Source organism: Dipodomys ordii, unplaced genomic scaffold (genome assembly GCF_000151885.1).
Source record: "Dipodomys ordii isolate 6190 unplaced genomic scaffold, Dord_2.0 Scaffold9, whole genome shotgun sequence".
In the NCBI taxonomy this organism is placed as follows: domain Eukaryota; kingdom Metazoa; phylum Chordata; class Mammalia; order Rodentia; family Heteromyidae; genus Dipodomys; species Dipodomys ordii.
The window spans coordinates 20744521-20759167 of NW_012267225.1; the positions used below are offsets into that span (position 1 = coordinate 20744521).

The window sequence follows — 14647 nt, forward strand, 5'->3', positions numbered from 1 at the left end:
GTGGGATTGTTGAGTCATAGGGGAGCTCTATGTGGAGTAAAAAAGTTTGATACTTGCTATTCCAATACAGTATTTTCAACATAGGCTGAATATGTATATATATATATATATATATATATATATATATATATATATATATATATATATGAAGTATGTTGTACACAGAGGTTTTGATAACAGGATTCTGCTCTCCAAACTGAATCAAGAAATAATTTTAGCAAACAGCTTATTCAGTTTTCTATATTAAAGGGGGAGGTTTCTATCCCAAATCAAATCTCAAAGTTTGCATTTGATCTTTGAATCAGGCTTAAGTGGCAACGTAGTTGACAATGTAGAGTCTGATCTACACCCAAGGGCTTATAGCAAAACTTCAAAGCTTCCCTTGTTCTAATTATATTTCTAGCTACCTACATTGATTTTAGAAGTTGGTGGTTAGCCATCAAAATTCCCACAACATTCTTCAATGATATAGAGGAAGCAATCCAAAAATTCATATGGAATTATAGAAGACTCCCAATAGCAAAAAACAATCCTTAGCAGGAAGAACAGTGCTGGAGGAATATCAACATGAAACTTCAAGCTCCACTACAAGATGTAGTAATAAAAACAGCTTGGTACTGCACAATAATAGGCCTGAGAATCAAAGGAATAGAATGGAAGACACAGAAATGAATCCATATAGCCACCTAATTTTTTATGAGAGGCAAAAATACAGGATGGAAGAAAGACAGCTTCTTCAACAAATGGTGGTGGTGGAATTGACTATGCTTATATATTTTCCTACACCAGAATCAATTCAAAATGGATCAAAGACTTCAATGAAAATATTACAAGGATTAGGGGAAACACTAGGTATCCTTGGCACCAGTCAAAACTTCCTAAATAATGATCCAGAATCACAACAAATCAAAGAAAGACTGAATAAATGGGATTGCATCAAAGTGATGAATTTCTGCATGACAAATGATAAGTAGAAAGCCCACAAAATAGGACAAGGTTTTTACTAGCTATGTATAAGACATTGTACTTGTAGCTCAAAAAAATTAATCCTACCAAAAGCAAACCCTCAAAGAAACAATAACTCAATGAATAAGTGAGCTAAAGTCTTAAAGAGAAACTTCTCTGAAGAGGAAAGAAGGGTGGCCAATAGACACATGAAGAAATATTCAACATTTCTGGCCATAAAAAATGCACCGATGGCTCACACCTGTAATCTTAGCTACTCAGGAGGCTGAGATCTGAGGGTCACGATTCAAAGGCAGCCCAGACAGGAAAGTGTGTGAGACTCTTATCTCCAGTATACCACCAGAAAACCAGAAGTGGCACAGTGGATCAAGTAGTAGAGCACTTGACTTGAGCTGAAGAGCTGAGGGACAGTGCCCAGGCCTAGAGTTCAAGCCCTACAACCAAACAAAAAAAAATCAAAACAACACTAAGATTCTACCTCACCACAGTTAAAATAGCCATTATTAAGAAAACAATAACAGATGCTGACAGGGATATGACCAAAAGGGAATATTACTGTTGGTAGGAATGTAAATTTGTTCAAGCACTCTGGGTAGCACTATGGAGATTCCTCAAAAGACTTAACATAGAGCTTCCTTATGACCCAGTAATCCCACTCCTGGGTATTTAACCAAAACACTGCAAACCAGGCCAGACTAAAGCCACCAGCACAACCATGTTCATTGCAGCATTGTTTACCACAGCCAAGATATAGAATCAACCCAGATGCCCCTCAGTGGATGAATGGATCAAGAAAATGTGGTATATGTAATTTTATTTTTTGTGGGGCTATTACAAGAAGAGTTGCTTTCCTGATTTCAGCCATGCTCTTCTCATGGTTGGCACACAGAAGAACCATTGAATTTTGAGGGTGAATTTTATACCCTGATACTTTGCCAAAGTTTTGAATCAGCTCTAGTAATTTGGCAGTGGAGTCCATGGGATTCTTTAAATACAAGGTCATATCATCTGCAAAGAGGGAGAGTTGTTTTACTTCAGCTTTTCCTATTTGGATCCCCTTTATCTTTGCATCTTGTCTTATTGCTGTAGCTAGGCATTCTAATACTAAATTGAAGAGAAGTGGAGAGAGTAGGCATCCTTATCTTGTTACTGAGTTTAGATGAAATAGCTTTAATTTTTCATCATTAAGTATAATGCTGGCTGTAGGTTTGTCATATACAGCCTTTATTGTATTGAGGAATGTTCCATGGATTCCTAGTTTTTCCAGAGCCTTCATTACAACTGGGTGTTGGATCTTGTCAAGTGCTTTTTTTGCATCTATTGAGATGTGGTTCTTATCCTTGCTCTTGTTGGTGTGATGAATTATAATAATTGATTTGCATATATTGAACCAGCTTTGCATAACTGAAATGAATCCTGTTTGATTGTAGTGTATGATTTTGTTTATGAATTGTTGAAGTTGATTGGCCAAAATTTTGTTGAGAAGGTTTGCCTCGATGTTCATCAAAGAAATGGGTCTATAGTTCTCTTTCTTTGATGAGTCCTTGCCTGGTTTTGGGATGAGAGTTATGATTACCTCATAGAAAGAGCTCAGTAGTAAACTTTCTCTTTCAATTTCATTGAAGAGTTGGTGGAGTATTGGTTACACAATGGAATTCTATGCTTTCATCAGAAAGAATGATATTGTCCCATTCATAAGGAAATAGAAAGACTTGGAAAATACTATATTAAATGAAGTCAGACACAAGGGAATGTAGGTTGCACGGTTTTCCTTATTTGTAGTAATTGGAATGTGTCTATAAATCCACAAGTAAACATAATGGATGACAAAAAATTTCACTTGAATAGAAGAAATCATGTAAGACTCTAAACATTCACACAGTGAAACCAAAGGAGTATATTTTTAAGAGAAGATCACAAAAGCTCAATAGCTATGTGCATATGATCGTATAAAATGATACTTACTTGTTCTCACTTATATGTAGCAAAAAATTAATCTCATTGTTTTGAGAGAAACAGAGCAGAGTAGGTAGAGGGAGAAATGGGGGGAAGTTGCTCAACAGATATTAAAGTATCTTTAGATAGTGGTTCTGAAGGACTGCTAAAAAGTAGAGTTACTGCAGAGGTCAGTAATGTATGGTAAACTAGAGAAAAATGATTTTAAAGTTTTGTCAGAAATAAGTGAGAAACATTTGAAAAAATAAAATGATGCTTACTGAAATGAACTCCAAGAAATGGAAAGAAGAGGCATTTTTGTTATTTTACTTTTTGTTTTTCTTTTCTTTTTTTTAAATTGTGTTATTTTCTTCTTAGGGGCTTTTATTTCTCCTTTGTTGCTATTTTTTATTTCTGTAACTTTTGTCCTGTATGTAAGTTTATCTGTTTGGGGAGGAGGTAGGGGGAGCACAGAAATGGCATGACAAAGGGTGAACAAATGCAGCAGTGATACTCACTAGACACTATATTGAAAGTGAACCATGGGTCAGGAGGGAAAAAGTGGGAGAAAATGAGGGAAGAGGTGACACTGTTATAAAATAAATGCACTCATCATCTGACATATAAATGCAGCCCCCTCTGTACATCACCCTTACAATAAAGAGAAATGAATAAATATGGAAATGGCACTGTAAATCAAGTACTGGTAGAGCACTAGCCTTGAGCACAATGAGGTTGAGGGCAGAGCCCGGGCCCTGTGTTGAAGCACCAGGACTGGCAATAAATAAATAATAAAATTGAATGGAAGTGAGTCCAGGAACAGTGTAAGGAGGAGAGCAAACATGGCTGAGCATCCACACTGTGATTTCAGGAGGCAAACTACTGCTTTTTTTGACATGGAGGTAGTGTTGCATACTGCAAAACATGGGATCCTTAATAAGACTATCTAATTCAAATCCATCTATACTTCTCATGGCAAGAAAATATAAGCATATAGCACACAAATAAGCAATAGCAAGAAAATACAATATCTATGCTTCATCTTTGTGTCTATAAAATGGAGATTCTAAAACTTACCCCTGTTGGGAAAAACTAATTGAGTGTATTAAATAGGATAAGTTTGCACAGTGTTTAAAACAAGATCTAGTAGATAGAACACTTAGCAACTAATTGGATAATTACATTGGTTAAAAATTCATAACAAGGAATTGTTTTGCCTGTCATCATTGGGAATGATATGGTTTGCAGACAGCCCTGATGGTGCCAGGGTAGATGACATGAACAACAGAGATGTGAAAGTCTTTAAAAGGAAATATTAAAGGAGTTGCAAAGAGCAAGGAAATAGAAATATGAAGAACCATGAAATTCTCCCATAAAGAGGCTAGAAAGGGGACAAAGAAGGATGGATGGGAAAAATTTGAAAAAGTCCTAGGGGTACAATCATGAGAGAAGATGTGCTGCCCAGAGTGGCTGAAAGAGCAGGAGAGGTTGGATGAAGAAAGACTTGATTCAGTGAGTGGAGCACCAGGGATATGTCACTAGGTAAGAAGAGTAAACTTGTTCTGAGCTTATGTCAAGGGAGGAACACCTGGAGCAATGCACCAAAATAGCCTTGTGTGCTATATGAGCAGTGACTTGCAGCAGGATCCTTTGCCTAAAGATTGGTAAAGTATGGAAACAGGAAGCAAAACATTGAGGGGATTTGCAAAAGAGATTGATGAGAGAGAGTACGAAGAAATGAGCCTACCAAAATCAATGTAAAGAGAGAGCCATGACACTTCTCTTCTTGACAATATACTTTTTATAGAGATATAGAAAGCCCTCTGGTTTTCTGCTGGATGAGATATATTTTTTAATGTTGAAGCACAGCTGAGCTGGCAGGAATATAAAAACAAAGCAATGCTGCAGACAACAGGAGCACAGAATCCAGAGCAGCAGTGGGAGGCCCACTTTTAACATGAGAGCATGTGCTCGTTTCCCTTGACAGAGAACTTGAGGCTTAACCTAAATAGTGAAGAATACCAGCACAGATTCCAGCACAGAAAGCCTGAACCCCTGAAATAGTGGTAAGGAGGAGGAGGGAAGTAGATGGAACAAAGTTCATAGGGGACTTTCAGGGCTCTGCAGAGATCTTGAGCAGAGAAGTAAATGAGATTAAAATGTCTCCTGAAAAAATTTCCACCTTCTAGCTCATTCTGACAGGGGATGTGGTCTTAAACGCACATTGCTTATGTGGCCTTAAAACCCCCAAATTAGAAATTTAATAGAATGTACAATGGATTGATTTTTGTTAGCCCCCATCACCTGTCAGAAGTAAACAAATGTTCTGTGGGGAATGCATGCTCAACTCATGTCTTAAATATTGCCTGTATTAGGCAGTTTTCAGTCACTGTGATAAAATACTTGAGAAAACTAACTTAAAGGAAGAAACATATTTTGGTTGATAGAATCATTGGTTTCAATCCATGGTTGACGCCATTGCAATGGCTTGTGAGACAGATTCTCATGGCATCAGGAACTTGTGAGAGAGGTTGCTACTCATCCTCGGTGGCTGGAAATCCGAGGAGAAGAAAGGATTTGGGACAGGGTTTACTCGATGCTATGTCCCAGAGACCAACTTCTTCCAATTAAGTTCCATCACTTCCCAATCATGCCATCAACTTCTGAATCTATAAATGGATGAATGCATTGATAATGTTACAGCTCTTCTGACCCAATCATTTCCCAAAAGCCCTTCATTTGAACAATGCATTAGGAAATAAACCTACAGCCTATGAAGGGATTAGAGAGGCATTTCATATCCAAATGTATAAAATCCCAAGAAGTTCTGAATTCCTTTGTAATCAAAACCAGGCACCAAGAGTAAGAGATAGAGGACCACAAAAGCAATTCTGTGTAGTCAGCAGATTCAAGAAAAAAATACAGTTCTGTCACTGATTAAAAATAACTGTATTCATTTCCAAGAAAGCTACTTATTCTTACCAAGAAGGCTACCTATTCTTAAGCAGATTAAATACAAATGAAGCCAGACATACCATATTAACTAAGAGTCTCTCAAGAAAATGCAATGAAAGGCAGATTATGTTATAATAATATCTTTAAAGTATGGAGGACAAGAAGAAAAGAGATAGAAAGATAGTGAAAGAGACACAAAGAAACAGAGAATGATAACTATAAATCTAGATGTACATAGCTAGAGAAAAGCTGCAGTTATAAACACAAAAACAAAACAAAACACTTAACATTAATGCACATTCTCTAAAGAAAGTTACAACTTCAAGTAAAAGAAGAATTATTTGATAAAGTATATGATACAAAAAGGAATTAAATGCAGGAAGGTAAAATGGTATTGTTATGAATGTATATCTAAGCAAAGAGTAATGATATTAAACAATTTAAAATATCTCATTTGGGTGACATAAAATTCAAGATAGAACTCAAATCTGGGTTATAAATCTAGACAAGGTGACCAGATTTTTTTTGGTGGGTCATGGTGCTTGAACTCTGGGCATGTGCACTGTCCCTCAGCTTTTCAGCTCAAGGCAAGCACTCTACCACTTAAGCCACAGTGCCACCTCAGGTTTTCTGGGGTGTTTTTTTTTTGGAGATAAGAGTTTCACAGCTTTTCCTGTCCTGGCTGGCTTTGAACCATGATCCTCAGATCTCATTCTACTGAGTAGCTAGTATTACAGGAGTGAACCACCAGCACCCAGCATGACCAGACTTTTTTAAAGTCCTGAACTAAGAATTATTTGAGAGAAGGTAAAATTTCAGATTTAGACTTCTGGTTAAATATCCCTTCTAAGGTAAGAATACAAATAGAATATGTAACATCTAGGGCTGGGAAGGTGGCTCAGTGGTAGAGCGCTTGCCTTGCATGCATGAGGCCCTGGGTTCGATTCCTCAGTACCACATAAGAAAAAAGAAAAAAAGCCAGAACTGGCACTGTGGCTCAAGTGGTAGAGGGCTAGCCTTGAGCTGAAGACCTGAGGGACAGCACCCAGGGCCAGAGTTCAGGCCCCACAACCAGACTACCCCCCCAAAAAAAAGAACATGTAACATCTAAACCAATATCAAAAAATTTAAATGAGAAAAAAGAAATTATTATGATTATGGAACATGGCTCAAGTGGTTGAGTGTCAGCTCAAGTGAAAAAGCTCTGACATTGGCACAAAAATAAAAATGAAAGCTGGGAGCTGGTGGCTTACACCTATAATCCTAGATATTCAGGAGGCTGAAATCTAAGGATTGCAGTTCAGAGCCAGCCCAGGCAGGAAAGTTCAACTCCAACTAACCGTCAGAAAACTGGGAGTGGAACTGTGGCTCAAAGTGGTAGAGCACTAGCCTTTTCCAAAAAAACTCAAGGAGAGTGTTCTAGGTTCTGAGTTCAAGCCCCATGAAACACAACAAAACAAAGCAAAACAAAAATCAGAAATAAAGAAATTTCAAGAAAGAAAAGTTGAAGGATTTTTTTTCTCATAGACACAGGCATAGAAATTACAAACAAGTATTAGTAAGTTGAATCCAGTTATGTATAATACAATCAACTGCCAGAGCCAAAAATCAGTATCAGATTGTTATATTATAAAACATACTGCTTTATAATATACTCAACTACCTGCCTATGGAAATCTTCAAAGAAAAAGCCCCCTTGTTCTGGCTGGGGCTCAGAACTAAATCTTCTGAAGGTGGCAGTTTATCCTTCAACTCAGTAGATTACTGACTCCAATCTGCAGCTTCCATGTCACTGTACTTCATTCCTTTGTGTCCTCCTACCACTATATTTGGTTCATCCTTTGCTCTGAATCTACAACTTTATTCCTAACAGTGGAGAGGAAAGGCATTCTGCAAGTCCAACCCACAAAGAACCCTGGCTTAGTGCAAACAAATCTCAGAGGTTAAATCTTCATGCTATATAGAGCCTTGGAATGCACAACCATTTGGCCAGGGTTTGGGCACTATGAACTTATCCAAAAGAAAGACTGAAACAAAACTGCTTTCATTGGCCCATTTCAAGAGATCAGTAGTCATGGGATTGCCCACTAAAGTTTTGGGGACAGTATTTCTACTATTAAATACTATTTGGTGATGTCCAAACCTTTCTGGAGTGGATCCACAGACAAAGCCACCTGCTCTGGTCAACAGTGACATTCAGGGAGCAAATCCTTACAGAAAACTGTGATTGCCTTTATGTTTAGTACCAAAAACCTAAACCTTTCTTTTGTGAAAAATTGGATAGGAAAAAAAATCTATTAACCCCAGAGGAAAATGTAGTTCTATATCTTTTTTGAGGTGATAGTATAGCTTATATGGTTGAAAAATGATAAGCCAAGGGGTAAGCCTGGGATATAAAGCTGATAATAATACAAATAGAGAGCTCTGGTCCTATAGGGCCATTTATCTGGACAGGACTTATATGATCTGCCAGTCATGAAGCAATCAAAGCTAAGACTAGCAATAGGCTGATACTGAAAAGGTCAGAGAGCACAAACTAATATTAGAAACAGTTTTCTGTAGCAAGATTGGGAGAAAGAGGAGTTAGGTCAGATCCATACTGAGGATCAAATCCATGCTTCATTCCAAGGTTGAAATCATAGATAGTAGATGGTCTCTGACCCAGAGCCCTTGCTCTGGGATGAGATAGGAGAAATGAAGACAGCAAATAAAAACTGCCTTCCAAGAAAGTTGACCAAAAATGAAAGAATTAGGGTAATAGGTACAGAAATAGAAGCTGAATTCAATGAGTGCTTTGATGTTTTGCTGCTTTTTTCTGTTCTCTTTATATTTAATTAAGTAGTTTCACAGAGGGGTTTCAATTCAACAAATTGGTTTCTAAGTAAAATGCATCTTGATTGATAATCATCTCTTCCATCATTCTCTACCATCATTCTCAACGCCCCCCATATCTTCAAATAATGCCATTCTTAAATGTGTGTCACTTTCTACCAATAACCATCTTTTGTTAAAATTTTATTAAATTCCACTAAGTATCTGCCCCCTGCTTTCAAACAGACAGCCCCAAAAGCCCCTCTTCAGAGTAAAGAAGCTCCTAGTCCAGCTTGCAATTCAAGCAACATATTTTTCCTGAGGCCTCTGTCTTTAAAAGACTTTTTTCTAAACTGTAGAATTGTAAGGGATGGCTAATTTTTAAGGGACATCCCTTACATTTCCATCAGTACTTCCTCTCAAACTGAAGAATTAGGAATCTAAAACTAGGGAATTAGAGACCTCTTTAACTCAGTTTTGATGTTTGGTTTATTAAACTATTCGTTTTGAACAAGGGTAACATTAACCTCTCAAAGTAAATGGCGCCTGCCTGTCAAACATCCTAGGTAGGATGTAGGATATCAGTCAGACAGTGAGTGACACTGAGCTTCCTCCCTCACTCCTGAGACTGTCAGCCCCAGTTACAAAGCTCCCTGGCAGGCAAGATGCCTGTCAAGTTTGCTAAAAAGAACAGCTAAGCTTGTACAATTTTACAGCTCTTTCTCTCTTTGGTGTATTTTTAGCTTGCCAGGAATTGATTTCCTCTTCTGTGCTTTATACATTTCTATTCATAAGCCTGGCACTACCAGACAATTTATTAAACTTCATTTTATTCATATAAAATAGTCACTGCTCTGAAAAAGAATGACTCAATAAAGTGCTCATCTTCCTATGCATCTGGACTCCTAACCAGAGAATGAGACACAAGGTGCACAATGACCAATCAATGAAATGAAGAACAGTTTGAACAAAACTAGCTAAAAAAATCCAAAGATTTCTTTTATAAGTGACTGATTGAAGGGATCATTGCAAGAAAAATGAATCCAGTCAAAGCTATGGTACTGATTTTGATAAATTAAGCCAAAACCCATTCATCTAAATAATGTCTAGTTGGTAAGATGTTTTCATCAGTGGGGAGAATGTGGTTTGGAGAAGAGGTTGTCAGAGGGGCTTGCTAACTAGCACATTAATTTTCCTCTTGTTGGGCTTCTGTAGATAGTAGTATAATCATAATCCTTGGATTTCCACCATGAACCTCCACCATAACTAAATGGAGACCAGTGCTATCAGCTGAAATGCAGTTTGGTAAGGCTGTCTTCCTAAAGTTTTTTTCTGATGGAACAGATATGAAGTTCCAAATGACAAAATTTACATCTTACTCATAAAATTATAACTGACAATGATAAACTAATTACAACAGCCTGAACACAAATAAACAACCAGGGTATGTTGGTATGTTCACAACAGGCTGGGGCAACTGCTGGTGGCCCTGTGATTAGGGCCTCACAGACCAGCCACAGTGCTTTTATCTAAATTCTTCTAGTATTCTCAAAATCTAGTCACAGGACTTACTTCTTATATAAAGAGTAGAAGACTTGAATTTGCATCCCTGGGTAATATTAAAAGGTCAATAAATGTTGTGATCCTAAAAAATAAGCATAAAATTGGCAAGAAATGTCAAAAATTGTCTAAGCACTGGTGGCTTGTTCCTATAACCCCAACCACTCAGGAAGCTGAGATTTGCAACCTTGAGGTTTGAAGCCAATCTGGGTAGAAAAATCTTCAAGACTCAATCTCCAAAATTACCAGCAAAAAGTCAGAATAGAGGGAGTACCAGAGCAAGCAAGCTAGGCAAGCAAGACATATTAGCCTAAGACCCTGAGTTCAAACCCTGGTATAAGCAAAAAAAAAGAAGTAAAATTGGCCAAAGATAGGTAACAAACTGAGATGTATTTGTAAAATATTTATTGAGGAAGTAGTGCTGTGGCTCAAGTGGTAGAGGGCTCACCTTGAGCTGAAGAGCTCAGGCCCACAGTTCAAGCCCCCCAACCAACAAGAAAAAAAGAAAAGGAAATATTTACTTTGTAGGGCTTTAGGTGCGAACAGAGAGAATATGCTTTCCCCTTCCTACCCTCTCCCCTTGTCAGTTACTGGGCTTGAACTCAGGCTCTGGGCACTATCCCTGAGTTTTTGCACGCAGGCTAGTGTTCTACTACTTTGAGCCACAGCACCACTTCTGATTTTCTAGTGGTTAAAGATAAGAGCCTCACAGACTTCCTGCCCAGTCTAGCTTTGAATGTGATCCTGAGTAGCCAGCACTACAGGCATGAGGCACCAGTATCTAGCTCCATTGCTTTCTTTACAAGGGTTTTTCCAGTTGTTACTCTAAGCTCAGTCAGTAAGAACTCTAGTTTCACCATCAGTGTTCATGACATGGAGGGCTGACTTGATTGGGAAGTGATCAGAATATTATGGTTTTGTCAGTTAGAAGTACCAAAAAAAAAACATAGTAGAAAACAAAATAAGATCTTTCTAGCTGGAGATTGCAGCAGATTTCCCAGGCTGATGTTGAAGTCTCAGTTGTGACAAGCAACAGATCAATAAGAAATTGAGCAGAGAGATCCTAAATATGAGAAATCCTTAGGAGAGCTGGGTAGGTCCTGTTCCCTGGCTGGTGTGGGAAGGAGACCACAGAGAACCCAGCAGAAAGCTAGAGCCAAGGCAGACTTGAGTGTGGATCTCATACACACCAATCAGCAAAGGAAGAACACTTGTGGCCTTAAGGAACTTGAGAAAAATTTTCCCAAATCACTAAGCTATACAGACGAAGGTGCAATCTTAGTAACCAGTGGTCATAGGGAAGAAATGTCATGCCGTTTAAGTCCATAGAACTTAGAGTTGCCATAATATGCTATCTAGAATTCCCATTTTTGAGCAAAATGAGGAAATTGTGACCTATATTCAGAAAAAAATAGTCAATAGATTGATGACTTTGAATAGACCTAGATGATGTATTTAGCAAATGAATATAGAGAAATAGATCTAAGAACACAAAGAATTGAATGGAAATTATAGAGTTGAAAAAGTATAAGAAACAATATAAAAATTTACTTATTCGATGGCAGATTTGAGAAGGGCAGTAGACTGACCAATCACTAGTAATTATGTCAGTATGAAACACACACTAATGTATAAATAAGCCGTCTCAAAGACATATGAGAAAATTTTAGTCATATCAACATATATCGAATGGAATTCTTAGGAGGAAAGGAAAGAGAGGAACACAAATGTGAAAAAACAATTGCTAACATCTTCCCAAATAAATCTACAAGTCTTAGACAGCCCTCAAACCCTAAGAAATATAAACATAACAGAATCCACACCTAAATTCCACATAAGCTAACTACTGCAATAAAAGGACAAAGAAAAAATATGGAAAATGGTTAAAGAAATGTAACTTACTATGTACAGGAAAGAATATGACTAATTCTTACTATATCACTATAAACAGTGGTAGCTGGAAACACTGGAATACTGGCGCTTTAAACTGTCAATCAAAATGGCAGCTCCTTTGTAAAACTAAAGATAATAAAAATGTTTTTAATTCTTTATCCATCAAAACTGTTTCCTCAAAAAGAAAATGCAAAATAAATATATTCTCAGGTAAATTAAAACTGAGAATATGCTAATGAGGAGATATCAGCCACAGGCAGTACTAAATATTTGGAGCTTAACAAAATAGTTTCAAACAGAAACTATGACCCATTGAAAAGAATGAAGGACAATGAAAAATAGTAAAATGTAAATTAGAAAATTCTTTTTTAACTTAGTTTCCTTTTAAAAACACAAATTGTAAACAATAATTAAAAACCTTTATTGGTATGTATGTAATATGAAAATGAAAGTATGGATACATAGTCATCTACATGTAATGGTGTGTCTATGCATGTGAATGACAATCCAAAGAAGGAAGAAATGGGGTTGCATTACAGCAGAGTTGTTATTTTTAACTGGAATTAAGTGTGTATTAACCAAACACACAGTGAAATTCACAAAACATTGCTGTGAGAGATTTAAAGAAGATCCAAACCAAAGAAGCTAAACCATGTTTATAGATTGAAAACTGTTAGTGTGACAGGTCCTGCATGGGTTGATGTACAGTTTAATCCCGTCCTCTGAAATGTTTTGCAAGGTTTTTCATAGACAAGCTTACATGGAGAAAGATAAGAATAGCCAAAACAATTTTGAAATTTATTGATTTCCAAAGTAGCGATAAAACTGCAAAAATTGAGAGGGTGACACTGGAGTAAGAAAAGGAGATCAATAGGGCAGAATGTTGACTAGAGAATCAAACTTTCATCTTTATGGTCAAATGGGTTTTGACAGAAGGACCAAGGCAACTCAGTGGGAAAGAAGAGGGAGCTCAACAATGTTGAATTAACTGACTATGAGAAAAAAGTAATGATCTTAGACTCCTAGCTCACTTCAACAGCAAAACGTATTGCAGAACAGAATGTAAACCTAGATATAAAGATAGAACTCTAAAATATATGGAAGAAAACAGGAGGAATTCTTTCTGTGATTTACACAAAAATTCATTCAGTGTGATTGCAGAAGTCCAATCCATTAGAGAGTATAATTGAAAATTAAATTTCATACAAATTATCTTCTTTGTACATTATTGTAAAACTGCTGTACAAAGGGGCTACAGTTACATGAGTAAAGTAATGAGTATGTTTCCTATTAAAAATTGTTGCCTCCTTCTTCGTTTTCCCCTCGCATCCCTTCCCTCCCACCTCCACAACTACAACTCCCCACCCCTCCCACCAAAGTTGTAAAGTTCACCTTCAACATGGTGTTTTGTATATCTCAATGTTACAATGGGTCAACCTGTATCCTCATTTAACAATTTGATTTTTTCCCTGCCCTCCTCAAATTAGAGAAGTGAATATACACGATGCAGGGCACTGACATCAAATACAGTGAAAACAGGGGTTATACCATAGGGGAGGAACATACAAAAAATAAATCATATGGTACATTATAAATATGTTAGGAACAATAGCAAGAAAGAAAAAAGATATTTGTGTCCTTATCTTGGGGTTCATTTCACTTACCATCATCTTATATGGTCATATGTACATAGCTTTTGGCCTTTTCCACTTGTCCTACACAAGTACTAGTTATTGCAAATAAGGGAAAACATGGGACCTATGTTTCTTTGGGCCTGGCTTACTTCACTTAATATAATTTTTCCAAGTCTTTCCATTTCCTAACAAATAGGGCAATGGCATTCTTTCTGATGGAGGCATAGAATTCCATTGTATGTATATAGCACATTTTCTTGATCCATTCATCTACTGAGGGGCATCTGAGTTGGTTCCATATCTTAGCTATGGTAAATAATGCTGCAGTAAACATAATTGTGCTAGTAGACTTAGTGTGGCCTTGTTTGTGATCATTTGGGTAAATGCCCAAAAGTGGGATTGCTGGGTAATAGGGGAGCTCTATGTGAAGTCTTTTGAGGAACCTCCATACTTTTTTCCAAAATGGTTGAACAAGTTTACACTCCTACCAACAATGCAGTAGGATTCCCTTCTGGCCACATCCCCTCCAACATCTATTGTTATTAGAGTTCTTGATTATAGCCATTATAACTGGGGTGAGATGGAATCTCACTGTTGTTTTTATTTGCATTTCTTTAAGGCTAGAGAGGTTGAGCATTTCTTCATATGTCTATTAGCCATTCTTATTTCCTTTTCAGAGAAGTTTCCCTTTAAGTCTTTAGTCCATTTATTTATTAGGCAGTTGTTTCTGTGAGGATTTGTTGCTGGGGGATTTAATTTTTTGAGTTCCAATTATATTTTAGATATGAGACTCTTAATTCGTTTTATGGCTAATGAAGATCTTCTCCCAGTCCATGGGTTTTCTATTGATCTTGCTAGCTATGTCCTTTGCCATGTAGAAGATCTGTAGCTTC

The 14647-nt window shown here is 37.2% G+C and overlaps 1 protein-coding gene across 1 annotated transcript in view; it reads left to right on the forward strand.

The window, feature by feature from the left end:
* Positions 1-14647, forward strand: part of Xkr4 (XK, Kell blood group complex subunit-related family, member 4) — a 441035-nt gene that overhangs the window by 372148 nt on the left and 54240 nt on the right. The gene's annotated exons all lie outside the window — the stretch shown is intronic.